Source organism: Pinus tabuliformis, chromosome 3_1 (genome assembly GCF_031772625.1).
Source record: "Pinus tabuliformis cultivar Carrire ecotype Pingquan chromosome 3_1, CPIR1, whole genome shotgun sequence".
Lineage (NCBI taxonomy): Eukaryota > Viridiplantae > Streptophyta > Pinopsida > Pinales > Pinaceae > Pinus > Pinus tabuliformis.
In genome coordinates, this window is record NC_142301.1 from 737271209 (window position 1) to 737292678 (window position 21470).

The following is a 21470-nucleotide window of genomic DNA, read 5'->3' on the forward strand; positions in this document are numbered from 1 at the left end:
ATATATGGAATGCGTGGCAGGTAATCAGGACAGTCTTTGGAGATAGAGTTATTAGGCACCTATCTTAATGTGCAGGCTAGTAAACTTGTATAAAAAGATGGCCCCTAAACGTTTTGTTGAAAGTAAACTTAAATAGAAAATGGTATTCGAATGATGACAAACATGAATGGCACACAACCAGCACAAAAGTTTCCCCTATCTGGTTGTAATGCAAGGTTTCCCTTTAAGATGTGGTTACTTTCATGGTTCATTCGGTCTATGTCACTCCCAACTAAAGCAACCTGTGTCATAAAACAGGAACTAGAATTACAGCTTGACCATGCTTTTGTGACACAAAAGTGCGCTCGCTATTTGTGATGAAAGGTTTTGTTTAGGATGAGATTCCTTGCCTGGTTCATTATCTATATGGCACTCCTAACTAAAGGAAAGCTCCATGAAATCGGACTAACAGATCAAAATTGCAGCTATGCCTATTTGGAGGTGCAAGTTTGGTAAAGAGGTCAAACTTGGATATAAGACCATTTTATGGGTATTTTTACATTATAACTTTATTGATAGGTTGTCCTTTTCAAGGATCCTTGGTACTACTATAAATCTATCTGAAATGCATGGCAGGTAATCAGGGTAATTTTCAGTAGCGTAAGAGATGATCTGTGCCATAGTGGAGGAGAGCCCCATGCTCAGTTCTAACATATTGCTTGATTGTCTATAGGACCAATATTCTACTCACTCCAACTCCACCACTTTGTGTGCAACTCTATGAGTGCTTAAAGAACTTCTCACCTCCTCTGTACCAAAATGTTTGAAGATCTGTCCAGACAAAGGGTACCTATAATTGGTGGATTTTCAATTTCCAATTATATAGCCATTCAATTTTCATATCATCTGATTGCTCTAAGAAATTTTGTGTAAAGCTAATGTACAATCTAGATCTGGTGCACTTGCCCTGGCATACGTCGATAGTGGGGAAACCTGGGGATGTTAATTCGATGTAATGACGGTTTTTGCATCCCTTTTAGTAATCTTCCTATCAGGCTTTTAAAGATAATGAAAAAAATTGCCTCAATTCTGAGGATTGCACAAGAATTTAAAAAATACACAACACCAAAATCTTGAAAATTGCTACTGAATAGCACCATGGCTTTTGTTTCTAGAGTTTGTTCACTGAAGTACAATACTTTACAAATGGGCCTGGAAGCAAACTATTATTATCAATTGGAACGGTTAAAATACTACACCTACAGAAAGAAAAATACAGGAAAATTGGTTAATTCAACTAAAAGCATTGTAGTTATAACAACTGGATCAAGCTCCACTATGCTTACTCCTTTCTGGGCTCCAAGCTTGCCCTTCGGAGTCCCTCTCTTTGCATAGAAACGGATCAAACTTGTCCAGAGCTTGTAAACCCAGATGGTCCTCCCGAAAAGAGCCAGAATAACAGTAACCGTCCATGAACTAGCCATCCAGTAAGGAATAACGGCATCTGCCTTACCAGCTAAGTAGAAGGAGGCCAACTTCCATGCCAACCAAGGCCCAACAATGCACCTCACCACGGTAAAATACACAGTGAAAAATGGAGAAACAGAACTATAGATCATGTTGGCCAAGGCAGATTCCGTTTTAGCCATACGAGAAATAGTCCACACATTCTGTAATGGAATCGTCGATTCCCTTGCAGCTATCAGAGATATGGCCGAGAACCCTCCATGGCCTGCATAGTACCTGCAAGTTACTAGGTAGAAGGAAGAGGTGATCAGATGGGTTGGCAAGCAAATAGTGGAGCAAGTCCACAATGAAATATGCAGTGCTGAACTCGATGATTTTGTTCTCTAAATCTGTGTTGGGTGCATCAAGCTTCCATGGGTTATTGCGCATGTCGTGAGCAGAGAGAATGCAAACAATGGTTGCATGAACGAATGAGATGCCACAGCTCGCAGCCTCGAACCTGTTCTTGCCCTTCCGGTTTTGCTTGTTCTGGTGACCTGCAGGGGAGTGCCGGGTCGAATGCAGCCCGCGGTTAATTCCCAAATTCCAATTGAGGTATGAATGGCGGCAACACAGCGATGGAACTCTTGTCAAACATCATTAAATGCGGAGGGTGGCGGAGCTGGGCGGAGCTCGCGGACGGTGGTGGAGCTGGGGAGAAATTGCCGGTGGTCGAAGCCGGTGGTTTTTCCGGGCGGTGACCGGAAATCGGGCCATTCTTCCGCCTGGGTAGACTACTCCACATTTTAATGATGGAGGTGTGGTTCGAGGGTTGAGCTGACACCTATTGCTAGGACATTAAATGACTGACTCTACTCACTCATTGAATAATCCCGACCGAATAGTCTGCCGCTTGGTCACTTGGCCGATCTCCTATCGTTGGATCAGGGTTTGAGGATCTGAAGGTTCTCATGCTCCAGAGACGTTCATATGTTATTTTTCTGGATTTCTGTTGTGTGCAACTTCCATTTTCTCCTTTGCAAAACCTTGGGGTTCGGCTCTGCAACTTGCCTAAGGGTTTCAAGAGAAATCATGGTGTCGATTTGATCTCCTCGTCCGATGGGGTCTGACAATGTCCAGGTAATGTTTTCAAGAGTTCCTTCGAGTAATTTCCTCCAGACGCTTTCGTTTTTCGGTTTGAAGCGTTCCTCCTATTCATTTGGTGCTTTGGCATACAGGTAGTTCCACTGTCCATTGTTTTGCACACCCCAGGAAGGATGAGACACGGAAATATGCGTTTTCATGGAGGTAAGATCTTATGCAAACTACATAATGGTTTTTCGAATTGTTTTGAATATAAAGAGCCACTAACGACTGTAACAGGCCTTCCAGGTGTTCGTGTATTCTTATCGCCCGGAGTTCCTCCTACGCAGGTAATGACGAAACCCTAGAACATTTTAACTTATATCAGTCGTTTATTCTTATTTTCCTACAATATTTAACCCCTACATTCATGTAATCGCAGGTAAGGTCTCAGCAACGTATAACCCAGGGATTTCCGAGTTTGGAGGGTCCTCCTTACGCTGGTTACTGTCTTCTGGTTACAGGTTGGTTTTATCACCCAGGCTTCTGGTGAATTTATGGCTAATAAGTGCCTCCAAGCTTCAGCGAGCTGTGAAAGTGTTTCACCTTGTTGTGCTTAATGTTAGTTTCTCTGATTTATAAGTAAACCCCATATTGAGGCTCGACCATTGTTAAATTCATAGTTATAATGAAAGGAACTATATGACGGTTTGCATTTTTCTTTGAATAGTCCGAGATGGGATAGCTCTATGAACTGGTTTGACTTCGACTATATGGGTTTAAACCTGATTTTGATATTTTCCATTTTGACTTAAAGTTATAATTCAAGAACATTCCATACATGAAATTTATTACTTTGTTTGGTCAGTTCTAGTACTATTCTGTTCATGACGAGTAACAATGTTCATAGCTTGAATGATTTGATAGGAGCGTGGACGGTTGGCTCTCGGTTTTTCCTATGGAAATCGACTGAGAACCACAAAGAACCCTCGCAATTCAGTTAATGTTTTTGTACAGTTAAAGATAAGTCTGGTTTGATCTGGTTGTGCAATGGTTTGTGATAACCGTTCCATGATGAAAATATCGTCTTTCGTTTGCGTCTGACATTTAACATTTTTTTATGTTGCATCTATAGAAAGGTTTATAATTGTAGAATGAATGCCTTTCGATTTAATCTCTGTATGCTCTATGTATCAGGAAAGCATCTCATGGTTTGATTAAATGTAGTATTCGCTCTAAAAGCCTGATATTGTTCATCTATTGACTTCCGATTTAATCTCTGTATGCTCTATGTATCAGGAAAGCATCTCACGGTTTGATTAAATGTAGTATTCGCTCTAAAATCCTGATATTGTTCATCTATTGACTTCTCTAATTCGCTGATATAATGTTATCCCGAAATGGTTGGGTTATTTTCTTAGAACAGTTTAAAGCTACCAGTATTATTTGATTATGATTCATCAATTTAAATAAAGTGACAAAATATAACCATCAACATAATATTATAGAATATATTTAGCAATATATCAAGACAAAAAATATATCTAGTAATAAGTCTGCTATTAGTTATCCATTATTGAATAATAATAACCCATTATAGTTAATGATTACTAAGCACATCTTGTATTACTTATTTGTTTTTGCTTTGTTTATAACTCTGCAAAATTATGTCCAGATTCCCCCTACGAGCTCTTCCTATTCCTCATAGGCAATAAGCCTGTTGGGGTCCACTATCTTGGGCATTAGGATTGCGGTCCAGCCTCAAGTCTCATACCATTTCGACTGTAACTCACAGTTTTCCCACTGGTTACTTTTGTCTAGCTCAACTAAAATCTGGGCAACATAATTCCTGATTCTTTTTTCCAACCCCCTTAGGGTTCTCCCTCCTTTTATTTTTGAGGGAACATATGAGCAATTGTTTGTAACTGTCTTAGGAGTTATTAAATGTTTCTTTCAGTTCTTTGACAAACTGTTTAAATTCTTAATTAATAAGTAACAAGATATGTTCTAGCTTCTTAGCCTCAGTTCTTTAACAGACTATATTAAACAAAGGAAAAGATAGAAGTAACACGTAAAACTTGTTAACAAAGTAGATGTTCGTGCAACATAGGGTGTTACATATCTCATGATAAATTTTACATTGCGAAGATTAAGAAAATCATAAAAATTAACTAAACCATTATTATTATTATTATTTAAAAAATGAATATTTTAGTTAAACATATATACATTTCAAAAGATATATAGCAAGGCTCTTAACCATGGAAATTTATTTCCAGTTACTGTGGAGATTCTTAACTTGCAAATATGTTTTGCTACAATACTATGACCTCATATAATGACTTAGTAATACCACATGTCAAAACTACCATAACTCATTCATATGATTTTTTTCTTTAATCAATTTATTAAAAAGACAAAAAAGACATAACTACTTATGAAACAAATCTCAACATTTAGTTTATGATTACTGGCATAAATATTGTGAAATATTTTTAAAAAGTTAATTCCCTACATCTACAATTAAATTAGAATAAAAACCACATTTTAAAATAATGACACCTATCAACATACTTATTATAAAACTATAATTTAATTAAAACTAAATTAAAAAAATATTCAAAACTAATTAAAAATTTATTTAAAAAAACTAAAAAGTATACCATACCAATATGGATTTTTAAGTTGTTTTAATATTTTTCAAGATTGTAAATTAATCCCAAAAATAAAAATAAAAATAAAAGTACACTCAATTATAAAACTATAATTTAATTAAACCTAAATTAAAAAAATATTCAAAACTAATTAGAAAAATTATTTTAAAAAACAAAAAAATCTACCATACCAATATTGATTTTTAAATTGTTGTAAGATTTTTCAAAATCATAAATTAATCCAAAAAAATAAAAATAAAAAGTAAAAGCACACTCCATTATAAAACTATAATTTAATTAAAATTAAATTTTAAAAATATAAGTAAAAGCACACTCCATTATAAAACTATAATTTAATTAAAATTAAAATAAAAAAATATTCGAAACTAATTAGGAAAAATATTTAAAAAACAAAAAAATATTCCATACCAATGTTGATTTTTAAATTGTTTTAATATTTTTCAAAATTGTAAATTAATCCCAAAAAAAATAAAAAATAAAAAGTAAAAGTACACTTAACCTTCACTAGTGTGTCACGTTGTAAGTATATATTTGCGTATGCCCCCAAAAAAAATAACAATGACAATGTAAAGACAATTAAACAAAAAAGGGGTAGATTGTTAAAACTTTTTCGTCTTTAAACAATTAGAGTTCCCCTTGTCAAGCAAAGACTCGGCAGTCGGCACTTCAGGAAACGACGTCGAATGTTTAGATTTTTGCTTTGTAAAGGAGAGACTCAGCGCTTATGTGAGCAGCATGGACTGCATAGATGATTTCGATATTTTGTCAGGGAGTGTTGGTTGTGGGGTAGGAATGATTTGTTGTATTTTTTCTATTCAAATTCAAATCTGCTATATTTGATAATACATATGTTTGAATATTGTCAGCTGTTTATTCAGTTTTGATATTTTTTTCTCTATTCGAATTCAAATCTGATATATTTGATTATGTAAAATATATGTTTAAATATTGTAGCTGTCCATCTAATAGTTATCTACATTAATTCCTCATAATAGCAATTAAATATTATTTGACTGAACAATAACCATTCAACTGGGAGGAAAAAAACGTTAGTCACGAGAAAGGGACCTTTTATTAACTGTAGCTGTCTACTTAATTCAATTAAAACACATCTTTGATTATATAAAATAATTATCTACGTTGATTTTTCATGCAACAACCATTGCACTGTGGAGGAAAAAGAACGTTACTCACGAGAAAGGAACGTTTTATTAACTGTCCATTTAATTCAATGAAAAATCAGGTATATAAAATAATTATATACCATGATTTTTCATAATAGCAAGTAAATGTTGTTTGACTCAGCAACCACCCTTCGACTGGGAAGGGAAAGGAACCTTAGAATTCGACAACTTCCAGCCATCCATGTGTTTATTTATCCCTCACCCCACTCACATTTCCACTCATTCTCGCTCTCTCATATTTGATTCATGATGCTCTGGAGCTTCAATTCCCATTAATCATTCTGCTGTTCATACGCAGGCGGTTCATATCGAAAAATCTGCGGGCACCTCTGAGAACATGACCCGAGACATGCTCACAATCCTCACCTCCGACAATCGCCTTTCCGATTACAAGGAGACTCTCACCAACATAACAGCCAATGATCCCACTGATATCTCCAAGGGCCTGCCCAACAGCGTCATGGACTTGTTTGGCGAATTGGATGGGCATGGTGATGAACTGGGGAGCCCAGCCTCTGCTCTCAGTGAGACTGGGATGGATTATTACGAGTCTGCAATGTAAGTTAGATGCGAAATCTAACCTCTACCAGGATGTTTCCCTGTCATCTCTGTTTCTCACGAACAATCTTCATTATATTGTTAAGAAGGTCAAGGGTTCGAAGCTCATAGCACTGCTTGGTTATGGCTGGTTAAGGAAGAATCAGGGCAAGATGAGGCAATATGCGGAAAATTACGAGAGAGCGGCCTGGATGAAGGCGCTCAATTGCTTGAGGGATGAAGGAATTCACGGTGGGGTGTCACAGCAGTCCTTGGAGAATAGATTCAAGGGTTTCAATTTCGCAATTGAAGAGGTGCTTAGGAAACATGCTTCAGGAGGAGCTTAGGATTTCAATTGCAGAGAAGATGATACCGGCTTATCGGTCCTTCTTGGTCAGACTGAGACCGTACTTGACACGGGGGAGCCACTCTAACATGTATATTGACTACACTCCTGAATACCTGGAAACGCATCTCTTGGATCTGTTTCACAACAATACATCATCCTAAGTTCAAGGGGATCCGAGATAAGTTCAAGGACATCCGACAAGGAAGGGAACTCTTACTGTGGAAAAAAATATCTCAAGTGAAAGATAGCTTGCAATTACAAGCATCACATTAAGGATTAAGATCCTTCAGCCCCGACTACATGTAAATTTAAGTTTGAACATTCTTTGATGATTGTGACTAATTGTCAAGTGAGACTATACATAACGGATCTTCCTAATGTCTATTTTCAGTGAACCTATATTACCAAGGAAACTAAGCACTGGTTCAGCCAACATGTATTTACTCGAATTACTTGTTTCTATGTGTTTTCACTTTCTGGTTTGATTGAAAGTTTTGTTACCGTATTGAAATCCAAATAGTTGAGCTAGAGTTTAGCGAGATTAATGTGTTTAGGCAATGTTACTTGGGAGCGGGAGCGAAAGCAGGGAGTGTGAGTGAAAATGGGAGTGGAAGTGACATTTTCAGAAGCTCCCCCGAGCGTTTTTTATTTAATATATATATTTTTTATATTTTGATACATATATGTCAACAAAAACATGTAGAATAATGAATTAGATATAAAAAACAAAAAAAACATAGATTGAACCATATAACAACAATCATCTAGAAGTTATAATCTTCATCAACCACGTCCACAAGTTACTAACATAGTAACATATAACATATTGAGTCTCATGATTCATCAATCTTAAAGTTTCAAGCTTTCAAAATTCAATATATACCATTTATCATCATTGATCACCAAAGTTGTACATGTAAGCTAAGTGTAACCATTACAACAAATAATATCTAACATGAAATGAAATGAAACAACTTTCAACTTTCATGAAGCATCATATTCATAATTCATTACTAATCAGTTATAATTGACTTCAAACTTAAATTTTCATATATTGTTTAAAAAAAATATCATAATAAATATGAAAGAGTCAATAGTTATAAAAGCTACTAGAAACTAGAAAAGAGAAGTAAATCTATTATCTATTTCTTATGCTTGGGCCTCTTGCCACCACGAGAAATGTCTAATATTTTAGTCTTGTTGGAAAATCAGGATCTTTGTCATTAATATCACCCTCTAAGCATTAACATAAGATAGAAAAAGCATAACATGTCAAGTCAAGATTTTGTTTGAGTGATGCGTACATTTTAGGAGGGTCATGATAGAGGAGTTTGACAACCAATGTCACTAACATCAAGGTACATAGAGGGATTGGTGCTCTTGATTAAATACGAGTTCAAAACCCTAATACATGACAAAATTCAATGAAAACATTGCAATCCCCCAATCTTGAAACCCTGAAAAACTGATAAGTCTGCTGGATTTTGAATGAAATATAAAATTCCACTTTTTCCATATGAAATCCAATGAGGCCGAAACCACTCTCAAACATCTTGAGTCATTTCATGGTAATGTTAAAAATTTAAGTAAAAGGATGAAAATGAAGATTAAGGAAAATGTCACTTTTACTTCAAGAATTTAACATTACCATGAATAGCATATCAATATCAATACCAAGGCCTAGACTTGATCATTAACCTTCCCCACTCAAAAATTAATTTTTCTTTCAAAAAAATGCATTTCGAACATTACTACAAAAAAAAAATTGCAAAAAAGGCAAATACATAAACTCAAGTCTCATTCCAATCTCATATTTTTATGGAAGTAATGAATACATTATTATATAGCCAACATATTTCTAATTGGATTATCAATTATCTGACTAACTTCTGATTCTAATCTACTGCCCCTAATAATTTATTGAATAATAACTTTGAATACTCACTACATCTATTATTTTGTTGCCCTAATTATGATAACTCACGAACACAAAATATGTTGACGAATTTGTCAACAATCACCTAACATAATTAAGCATTATCCTCAACAGTCCCCCTTAATGCTTAATGAGGTGATTCTGAGCATATCCCTCATGTATTGAAACTTCTTTGGTGAATATATCTGCACATTGATCATTTTTTGTACAAAATTTATTTCAATTTGCCCTTCTAACATAATTAAGCATTATCTTCAAGAGTCCCCCTTAATGCTTAATGAGGTGATTCCGAGCATATCCCTCATGTATTGAAACTTCTTTGGTGAATATATCTGCATGTTGATCATTTGTTGTACAAAACTTTATTTCAATTTCTCCTTTTGCCACATAGTCACTTATGAAATGGTAGTTGGTATCAATGTGTCTGATGCGATTATGAAACACAAGATTTTTAGTTGTCGCAATGGTAGACAAGTTATCACAATGAATAGTTTTGCCATGTTTCTGTTCTTGTTCCATATCTAATAAGACTTTCTTCAGCCAAATTACATAACATGTTATCGTTGTTGCCGCAATATACTTTTCCTACGTAGAAGACAATGAAATAGTTGGTTGCTTCTTTGAACACCATGATACTGCACCTAACCCAATGCTAAAGACATAACACAGTGAATAGTTTTGCCATGTTTTTGTTCTTGTTTCATATCTAATAAGACTTTCTTCAGCCAAATTACATAACATGTTATCGTTGTTGCCACAATATACTTTTCCTATGTAGAAGACAATGAAATAGTTGGTTGCTTCTTTGAACACCATGATACTGCACCTGACCCAATGCTAAAGACATAACCTGAAGTGTTATTTCTATCATTAAGAGATCTAGCCCAATCACTATCTCTATAACCAACCAACCCAAAATTATTTGATGAAGTATAAAAAATGCCATAATTGTTTGTTTCATAAAGATACCTCAAAATTCTTTTTCCTACTCCTAAATGAATCTCACTTGGACTTTGCATGAATCTGGAAATCAAACCTACTGGATGCATAATATCAGGCCTAGTGGTAGTATGATACAAAGTTATTCCTACCAAACTCCTATAGGATCTAGCATCTACCTTTTCAACTCCATCTTATACAAAAAAAAATTCATTTGTATTCATGAGTGTGCTCATAGGTTTATAGTTTCCCATTTTCCATTTGTGAAGAAGATTTGAAACATACTTTTCTTATGAAATAAAAATTATACCATTCATTTATGTCACTTCTATGCTAAGAAAATGATGCAGCGAATCCAAATTAGTGATTTCAAATTCAATCGTTATAGCTTGTCTGAACTCTTCCACTAACAAATCACTTGAAGATATGTATATCAAGTCATCTACATATAACAAAAAAATTAGTATATCATGACCATTTTACTTTATATATAATGTGGGTTCATTTTCACTCCTTTTAAATCCCTTTTTCAAAAGATAAGTGTCAATTCTACTATACCATGCTCTTAGATATTGTTAAGCCCATAAAGAGACTTTTTCAGTTTGTAGACTTTGTGTTCATTAACTGCTTCTTCATATCCTTGGGGCTGTTGGACATATACATCTTCTTTCAAATCAACATTTAGAAAGGTTGATTTCACATCAAATTGATAAAATAACCATTTATATTGTGTTGTCAATTCCAAAAAAGTTTTGATTATATCAAATATTGCAACAAGAGCATCTGTTTCATTGTAGTCAATACCTGGTTGTTGAGCATATCCCTTTTTCACTAACTTTTCTTTGTGCTTTTGTACTAATCCATCAGCTACATACTTTGTTTTATACAACCATTTCACCCAAATAACTTCTTTTTCAGTAGGAGGATCCACAACCTCCCATGTTTCATTCCTTTTAATCATTCTCATCTCTTCATCCATTTCTTTGCACCAAACTGACTCTTTTACGACATCTTTAAAACATCTTGGCTCTGCTTCAATCTGAGACATCAAAGAAAAATTAGTATACCCATAAATTTCATTTAAGGATTTTGTCTTTCTTGGAGGAGGATTTGGAATTGAAACATGACTTGAAGTTGTAGAAGATGATGAAGTGGATGTGGCCTATGAAGTATTTTGATTTCTGAATGAATTTTGTCATTAGTTTTTTAGTTTGTGGATTGTACAATATATAACCTTTGCTCTATGTTGCTTACCAAGAATACACACTTCACACACTTTATCAATAGAACTAATAAGGGGTAACCCTTTGGCCATTTTCTTGTTATATAGCAATTTCACGCCTTTCATATTCAAATGTCCATACCTCATGTGCCATAGCCAGGAACTATCATCATAAGCAACATGAAATGTTGTAGTTGTTTCACAAGGGAGATTGAAAGCATAAATTCTATTTTGCAGCATATTAGTCTTAGCAATAATTTTACTATGATCATATTTACCATAGGTTATGCATTGTTTTCTCTTAAAAATAATTAAATATCCCTTTTCAAGGAGCTTCCCCACGATCAACAATTATGTGCTAAACCAGGAACATATAAAACATCATCAATGTGCTTTAAAATTTACAAGTTTCTTTGAAAAAATGGGTTGAATAGAAGATAATATCCACGCTAGAAGATATCGTAAAAAAGCTAATATGTGCTCTGTACTAGAAATTTTTGAGTCAATTTTGTCCAAACATTTATGGGATCTGAAAAAATCAAATGTTTTAAAAATGATAAAAAATACAGTTTAAATTGCTAAAATGAAAAATCTCATATAGCTAGTAGTTAGATTGCACGTGCATAAAATCCCATGTTTGTAGTTAGACTATTGTTAGACTGCCCTATTAAGAAATAATCTAAATGTTTTTTTGTCCCTTTTGCGAAAGGTATGTAAGATTCCATGTTTCACAGTCCACACTCCAACAAGATAAAAGTTCGAACTTGATTTCTAGTTGTGTGTGTCACCATTCATTCCTAGCGAATGGGACTTGCCATGTTTTTGAGACGTTTCCATTTCCAAAAGGATTTCGTTAATGGATGGAAAAATATGCTCACAAACATGTGGCCGGTGGCCATGTGAGGGGCAAAGATTCTATGCACTAGAAACTCGATGTGTAATAGTTTTGGGGGTTGTCCCTTTCCATTGAAAGAGGACTGTATTTTTCAGACAAGTTTTTGAATATTGTAGGGATTTATTTCCATCAGTATGAAACAAAGCATTTTAATTTATAAAAAAAAGATTTTATCATGTCTAAGCTAGGGAGTAACTTTACCTTTCTTATCAGCGGCTTTACAAGTGGCATGGATTTAAAAGGAGAAAATTAACAAATTAAAATTAATTAGAGTTGAATTAGAGTCACATAATATTATGAATATTAATATTTTTTTTATAACATAAAGTTGTAAATCAAATCAAAATTAAAATATTAAAAATTGTTATAGGTATATTTATATTTTAGGGTTTGGAGTATGTCTTAAAATTGTTGTTGTTTGGTTGAAAACTTATTCTTATGAGACCAAAAGAATGACGTTAATGGCTTAAGTGACAAAGGCATCATACATGTGTGAAAATTTGCCCGCTTATGATCCCTTATCCCAAATGGCATGATTTTCCTTGAATAAGGGTGATGAATCATAGTGTATTAGCCAATAGTAACCAATAATGATAATAATAATAAATACATTGTCTAAAAAATGGTGTTAAAAAAATAAAACTTAAAAAACTATATAATATATGAAAAATTTATATATATATTTTTGACCAAGCATATTATGTAAGGATTATAAAAAAATGTATAGATTTAAAAAAATTATATTTTTTTAATGCTAATCTTTAGTTTTCAGGGTATAATTTTTTGAAAAAGCATATTATGTAAAGATTATAAGGTTTTTGGTTTAGATATCAACTTACTTATGTCTACTTTATGATAATAGTGTCTATATAATGGTTATATTAGTAGGGTACAAATATGGCTCATATCTTGTGAGGATTATAAGGTTTTTGGTTTACATATCAACTTACTTATGTCCATTTTATGGCAATAGTGTATATATAATGGTTATAATAGTAGGGTAATAGTGTATATATAATGGTTATAATAGTAGGGTACAAATCTGATTCATATTTTGTGAGCCTTGAGATCATCATAGTTGATTTTAGTTGTTCAAAATAAATTGTTATTTTTTTTTTTAAATATAATGTGTATATGGAAATTAAAATGTTATTTTAAATTTTAAATAAAAATATTTCTTTAAATAAATTTATCTAACTCTTTCTTTCTTTGTAGTGGAATAATTTGCAAAACTAATTTAGTAATTAATTTCGATATCCAATATTATATATTTTTAATATTAATTTTATAATTTTTTTCTACTTGATAAAATTGTGAAATTGTGAAATCGCATATTTTAACTTTTATTTTTAATATTAATTTTATAATTCTTTTTCACTTGATAAAATTGTGAAATCACAACTTAAAATTGATATAAAAACTTTTAAATAATTAATTATATTTAAAAATATTAATTATATTTAATAATAATAATAATAATATGTTGTAGCGCCTACAACCACCCTCCAAAATTTTTCCTTAGCTTCGTTTTGGAGCCTCCCTACCAACCATCCTTAGCAGCATGTCTTACACTATCAAGTACATAGGCTTCAGTTGAGTTTCAGTGGCCTGCCAGCCTGTGCATGTCAACTTGTTTGTCTCCCACCCGCAGGCTGTCATTCCAGACTTAGACAATTTTTTGGCTGAGATGCTCCCCCTAAAAATTCCGCAATTCTGGAGGGGAACCAACCTTCCCTCCAGAAATTGCGCAATCCTATTGGGCTCGAGAATTGCCCAATCCGGCCAGGCAACCTTCCCTCCATAAATTGCACAATCCAGCCCAACACTGGGCTTTAGCTCAAAAATTACACAATTTTGGGAGGCAATGACTTGCTGGCCCTAGGAATTACGCAATGCTTGAGGGACAACCAGCCTTGCTCAACCTCAAAACTGCGCAAATTTCATCCCCAGGCTCGCAGGCTGTTGCATGTGCTGTCAGGTTGACCCGTTCCCTTCAGGACTAGGTAATCGTGATTTGCATGCATGGGCTATTTTTCTAAAAAAAAGAAAAAGAAAAATCATCCATAGATTTTAGGGATCTATTTTTAGCAGCCAGACATTACATGTAAGGATCGTTTAAGAAACCTCCTGCTAAGTGTTGCTTTTTCCTATATTTGTGGCATGCACGTCATAACCTCGATCTTGTCAAAACTCATTTGTCAAACGTTGCAGAGTTCATTCCTCACATCGATCTTGTAGCTCTGACATGTATCCCACATCGCATCTAGGAGCTTTCGGCACATTCAACTCAGTTTCTTCAAGGTAAGTTTGTTTTTCATGACTTGTGTTGCGTTTCTGTCGCTTTTTGTATTTCATCTTGTGTGAGTGTTGTCTACCTGGTTTCAATGAATGCTTTTTGTTGTTTTGATGTATGTTAACTTGTAAAAGCACTGTTTCATTTTTCCTTTACATCTCACTGTTGTTGCATGCATGACATTGTTTCTGCGCTAACGATCGTCGTTGCGGTGACTCGCATCGCACACATGCTCGCTTACCCATTTTCTGAATCTTGCACTCACTGTTTGCATGCATGATCATTCACTCTTGCTTACACTCATTCTCGCCATGCATTCAAACTTTCTCATGTTTTCAGTCATCCGTCAGTGGGCCTAGGCTACCTTGGCATGAACCTTGCCTTACCCAGCCAACAATGCGCATCCCAAAGAATGAAGGCTCTGCCTTTCTCTCAGAAAATGTGCAAAACTAGCCATCACTGATCCCCATGCTTGTTCTGTGAAATTCTAGGAGACAGTGCCCAGTTGGCTCCAGAAACTACGCAATGTAGTTTGTTGTGTTTACATGCCCTTGCTCACTAAAAATGTGCATTGCATAGTTTTAGTCCTTAGTAAGCCAGGCTGGACTATGCATTGTGTAGTTCTAGCAGTTAGTCAGCGTCCTAACAGCTCGGACTGTGCCTTCCACACTACCAGTAGTGAGTCTCCCAACCTCCCAGTGAAAATTGTGAAACTTCACAAGCACTCACACAAGTATGTTGCATGTCAGCCCTCTATTTTGTTTTGGTTTTCATCCGACATATTTCTTCCCATGAGTGTTTCTATGTCTCCAGGTATCACAGGTGTTCGTCTGCCTCTCAACAGTACGTGCACATGGCTTCCTAGGGAGAAGAATCAAAGGACAATGTTGAGAGTGTAACTAGAGATGTAGTTGAGCTAGTGTCTATGAGCTTGTTGTTGATTTAGGGTAGCATCAGATGTGCTCTAGCCATGAAAATTGGTGGAGAGGCTAAAGCACATGATATCTCCAAGACCTAGAAATAGTTTGGGCAGATTCTACCCGGTTTAGAAGATATTAAAATAAATTAATACTTTTAATGAAGTTCCTAAGTCTAAACTTAGGAAAAATAAAATATTAATGGCTATTTAATATAAAACTAGGTTAGAAGGTTCTAAATGACATGGATCAATCCAAATCCAATATTAGCCGTTGATTAGAGATGTAATCTCGGCCATTGAAGGACCAACATGAAAAGTATAAGAGGAGGCTTGACGGTCAGTTAGAGAACACACCAGAGTGATCAGTGATTCAATTTTCTATAGCGGGGTTTGCCAAGAAAAGTCGAATCAGTGATCAGTTTGTAGCAAGGGGTAGTGAGTACTGGGAAAAGAGGCAGAGATAGTTCTGATAGACCAGCGCAAAAGTTGAGAGAGGCAGACACTAAGCCAGAGGGAGCCACATAGAGCTATAAGGGATTGCACAGAGGCCAGAAGGTCCTACGTCATCCATACATAGGGTAGTAGGAGTGACACAGAGGGTTGTAGAGGCTTCGCAGTGCCTCAGAGGACTAATGCAGAGGGTTTTGGGCTAATGCTGAGCTTCAAAGGTTGCTGGAGAGGGTTTCGTGGGGTAGATTTTCTGAATATCTACTTCTGAATAGAGAGGTATTACTGCCAGATTATTTTCTCTGTCAGGTGAACCGGTTTGACACCCAGTTGTACTCAAGGATAAACTGCATAATAAAATAACTCTCAGAATTTTTGCACCGAGTTTCCCAAGTTGGGTTTTTCCGGGGATGAATTGTCCAAAAATAACGATGTCACTTGTGTTTTTGCTATTTCTTTCAGTGGTTGATATGTAGATGGTTGAGACTGTAGTGTGTTTATTTCGATATGTTTAAATAACATGTTCATAATTAACAAGTAGGAGAAATAAACCAAACAATACAGATAAAATTTCTAATGGGTAATACTTAGAAATTTCAAGATGGTATCAGAGGGTGGATGAAAACCAGATGAGAGATGAAGGCATCAAATGAAGCAGAGCATTTGTAGTAGAAACAGCTGTCCCGAGTGACAGAATTTGTTCCTAGCAGAAAGCGGCATAGAAGGGTTGACGTAGAGGGGATGCGTCATCAGTTCGGGATAGAGAGAGGTCAACATAGAGGCTGAGGAGGGCAGAAAAAGGCTCATGAAGAGCCACGAAGACATCAGGAGGGTTGACACAGTTGGAAGGGGGAGCATTTTAGCCAGTGCGAGGATTGTGTAGAGCCTAGAGGTTCAATCATTCAGTTGCTGGGGCTTAGGAAGTTGTGGGCAGTTTGCGAGGAGTGGATCTGGTGGGGTGTTTTTGATGTCGAGACAGAACAATAGCTAACAGAGAAAAACCAAGGTAGAGGGAGTCGCCACCGAGGCAGATTTCTAGCTAAGGTATCCCGATCAGTGTTGGAGGTGCATAGGAGATCGGAGAGTTGTGACTCGATGGTTGGAAGGCGGATTTCCAGGAGGGAAATAGAGACTCAGAGGGAGTCTAGCAGAGAACTTCCAGATGGGAAGTAGTGACTCAAAGGGAGTTGAAGAGAGAACTTCCAAAGGGAATTAGAGACTCGGAGGAGTCGAAAGGAAGAGTAGAGAGATGGGCATAAATGGACTGAAGGATCAAGACAAGCTGGACAGGGCATCCAACTTTGTGGTTTGGAAGGCCAGGATCCTGTGCATTCTAGATAGACATTGCATCAAGGCCTTCACCTTGAGAACAGTGCCTATCCCAGTTGACCTTGGGGACAATGAAAAGTACGAGGAGGTAGTGGTCAAGGTGAAATGCATCATCCTTGATGGGGTCAAGGATCATGTGGTCCAACATATTGCCGAGAAGGAGACGAAAAAGGAAATGTGGGACACCTTGAAGACATTGTACCAACATGCTTCCATGTAGAGGAAGATGTTACTTGAGAATCAACTACGGTCATACGAGATGTAGAAGGGAGAGTAGATAGATCACTTCCTCGGTAGATTGAAGGAGATTTGGGACCAACTAACTTCCATAGGGGCCACGCCAGATTAGGAGTTGATGCTAAGGACCACCCTAAACGCAGTCTTCAAGGAGTGGGAGACATTTTTCCATAACATTCTGGGCAGGGCAAATCTTCCAGATTGGGTAGAATTGTGGGCATCTCTTTGCCAAGAAGAGATCAAGAAGCTATCCAAGACGGGAAGTAGCAACCAAGGAGTCCGAATCAAGAAGGAAGAGGAAGAGGATGTAGATTTGGCATCTACAGGGAAGTAGGAGAAGAGGAAGAAAAAGGACCTCTCCAAGATTAAGTGCTTCAACTGTGGGGAACTGGGGCATTATATGAACCAGTGTTCGATAAAGAAGACTAAGGGAGAGGCATCTGACTCAAGGGCAGTGCCAGTGAAGGCAGAAAAGCAGGTAGAGGAGGATGAAGACTGTGCCATGAGTGCTCATGTACCTCTAGAGAAGAGGTGGGGAGATATCGAGCTATATTCAGGAGGACTACAGGTAATGAGGAGCAAGATCCTTGAGGTACCCAAACTCTTGGATCAAATCCTTGCTATAGGAGCCCCGAAGAGAGGGTAGAAGGACTAGCAGATGTCAGTGGAAACGAATGAGGATGAAGCAACAAAGAGTGCTATAGTGTAGTAGTCCTAGGCAAAGCAGAGCTAGCAGGCTGCATCAGTGCAAGAGGCAGAGAGGAGGTTGCAATAGTGCAGGGTGACACAGAGAGGTTTGCAGCAGTGCGAGAGGCAGGGAGTTCTTGCAGTAGCGCAGAGGCAGTAGAGGGAGCACTTGATAGCAACAGAGAGAGCTTCAATATCGGGATTGTTTTTAGCCAAACATGGATGTCAGTAGTTGGGTGGATCAGTTATGTACTTCTCAGTAACTAAGTTGTAGTGCAGTAGCAGTAAGCAGTAGCACGATGTGACATGATGAGAGGGGGTTGTAGTGCATATGCAGTGTTGGGAGAAAGGACCAGCAGCAGCACGGATGCAGAGGGAGCTGCCATACAGATGCAACAGTGGTAGTGGCAGGGTCATGGGTAGTAGTATAGGATGTAGCAATGCAGAGGATGTTGGGCTGGGAGGCCTAGCATCAGCACAGGTACCGGTGCTGTATAATCAGAGTGATGTTCAATGTAGAGTATTACTAGAGCACAGTCTTCGCTAAGAGGGAGTGTTGATTTGGGGTAGCATCGAATGTTCTCTAGCTATGAAAATTGGTGCACAGGATAAAGCAGATGAGATCTCCAAGACCGAGAAATGGCTTGGGGAGATTCTACCCAGTTTAGGATATATTAAAATAATTAATATTTTTAATGGAGTTCCTAAGTCTAAACTTAGGGAAAAAAATTATTAATGGGTATTAACATAAAACTGGCTTAGAAGGTTGTAAATGACATGGATCAAGCCAAATCTAATCTTAGTCATTGATTAGAGATGTAATCTCGGCTGTTGAAGGACCAACAGGAAAAGTATAAGAGGAGGCTTGAGGGTTAGTTGGAGAAAACACCAGAGTGATTAGTCATTCGATTTTCTAGAGTGGGGTTTGTTAAGAAAAGTCGAATGAGTGATTAGTTTACAGTGAGGGGAAGTGAGTACTGGATAGAGAGGCAGAAATAGTTTCGAGAGACCAGTGCAGAAGAAAGAGAGGTACACGTTGAGCTAGAGGGAGCCACGCATATCTAGAAGGGACTGCGCAGAGGCTAGAAGGTCCTGCGTCATCCACGTAGAGGGCAGCAGGAGTGACGCAGAGGGCCATAGAGGCTGTGCAATGCCTTAGAGGGATGATGCAAAGGGTTTTGGGCTAATGCTGAGGTGAGGTAGGCTGATGCTGAGCTTCAAAGGTTGCTAGAGAGGGTTTCGTGGGGAATTTTTTTTGAATATCTGCTTCCAAATAGAGAGGTATTACTGATGGATTATTTTCTCTGTCGGGTGAGCTAGTTTGGCACCCAGTTGTACTCAAGGATAGATTGCATAATAGAATAACCCTCAGAATTGTTGCACCGGTTTTCCCAAGTTGGGTTTTTTTGGGGATGAGTTGTCCAAAAATAACATTGTCACTTGTGTGTTTTCTATTTCTTTGAGCTGTTGATCTGTAGATGGTTGAGACTGTATTATTTTTATTTCGATATTTATATGTGTAAATAAATTGTTCGTAATTAACAAGTAGGAGTAATAACCATAGAATACAGGATAAAATTTCTAACGGGTAATACTTAGAAATTTCAACACTTTCTTATCCACGAAAACACCAAGTTGTTCATGGACAAGGATATCAAGATGAAATGGTCACGACATCGTAGAGAGTAACACCATCATCAACAACAGAGGATAGCAGACTCGCGCATGACCAAGGAAAGAGGATGACAACATAGAGGCAGAGCAAAGTTGCAAGCTCAAAGTAGATCCACTTGTGATGAAAGCAGCTTTGGAGATTGAGGCCAAGAGGCGACAGTGCATCAAGAGGATCGCGTAAAGAGGATGGAAGAAATAGAGAAGGGGTTGAAGGAGTTGAAGAGGCAACTCTGGGTAGAACAGGTGTTATGCAATGGAGAGAAGGAAGCGCAGCAGGAACATGTACAACAGGAGGCGCAACATTCACAAATGGATGAAATTGCACCTATAAAGGTTATGGACCCATGCCAGTAGCTGGCACAGAGCAGACAGGGCGAGCATTCTTTTCGATCACATTCACAGGTGTTCAGGAGAATGGATGTCATTATGCATGCGCATGTGATCCCATCCATTGGCACACTCACCGAGGCAAAGACAAAGAACCAGGTCCGACTGGAGCTGGACATTTACTTTGACGAGTTGATGCACATAGCCACCAGCATAGACTTGGAGATCAGGATAGACACTATGCATTAGTATTTTGCTGGTCATGCTGCATTCAAGACTATGATGTGCATGTTATCAGATGAGTTGGATAGAGGAGCCAAATCAGTGTACCCGGATGCACCAGAGGCAAGAGTTCGCTTCCAAAAGGATGTCAACATAGAGTACACAGACACCATCACATACTACCCAGCTTGGCATTGGTTCATCATCGTTGATCCTCACGAGGATGTCGAAGAGTTGGTCTTCCCACAACTGTCCAAGTCTTAGTGATGTCTTGCATGGATTATTCAAGCCTATTTTTTCTCACATGAGTACATGTGCAAATTCTAATGTAACATCTTGTAAAAGTGAAAGAACAAGTGTCGATAGTAGAATATAACACTCATGTAGTAGTTGAGGAGTCATGAGGGTAGGTGAAGAGTCATAAAGGGGAATTTCAAGGGTCACTCCACCCTTTTCTATTTATAGAACCTCATAAATCATTGTAAAGGATTTTGGGAGCCAAGCTTCATATAGGTGTATCTTAGAGAAATCTTGGAGTGCATTGTAACGAGGCTTGGCTTCTCCACAGTGCAAAGCAAGTATATCTCTTTGGACGAGCCGGTGGTAGTGATTGTAACGTTCCGCTGTCAGAACTAGTGGTTGGTCATGGTTGCATTGTATGATTGGATGTTTCACTCTTAATATAATAGAGCCATCATGTTTCATGCATATGTTGTTATTGTATTTTAGCTATCTTGGTTACTCTAATAATATATGTAGTTGATTTCTTACGCATGTATGTATGGCCACTTTCTATATATGTATGTATGAATCCTACTGAGATGTGTTTTTGATTTAACCATCACTTTGGATCTTTGCTCATGTGTTCTGTTTCAAGTTGCGTATTTCCACAGGTTTCTAAGGGGCGCACTCATTCCCCTTTCCATGTGTTAGAACCCTTCATGCACCTTCCTTGGTTTGCTGCGCTGGTCAAACCCTTACTACCAACAAGTACATCCCGCTTGCCTTTGCGTGCAACCGCGGTCAACGCGATACTGTACGACCCACTGCTGGGACTCCTACACCAAATGGTTTAAGGTCTAGTTGGGAC

General features: G+C 37.2%; 1 pseudogene; it reads right to left on the reverse strand.

Moving 5' to 3' along the window:
• Window positions 1–1161: 1161 nt before the first annotated feature.
• LOC149189445 (TLC domain-containing protein At5g14285-like) lies at window positions 1162–2230 on the reverse strand (annotated as a pseudogene).
• Window positions 2231–21470: the final 19240 nt, after the last annotated feature.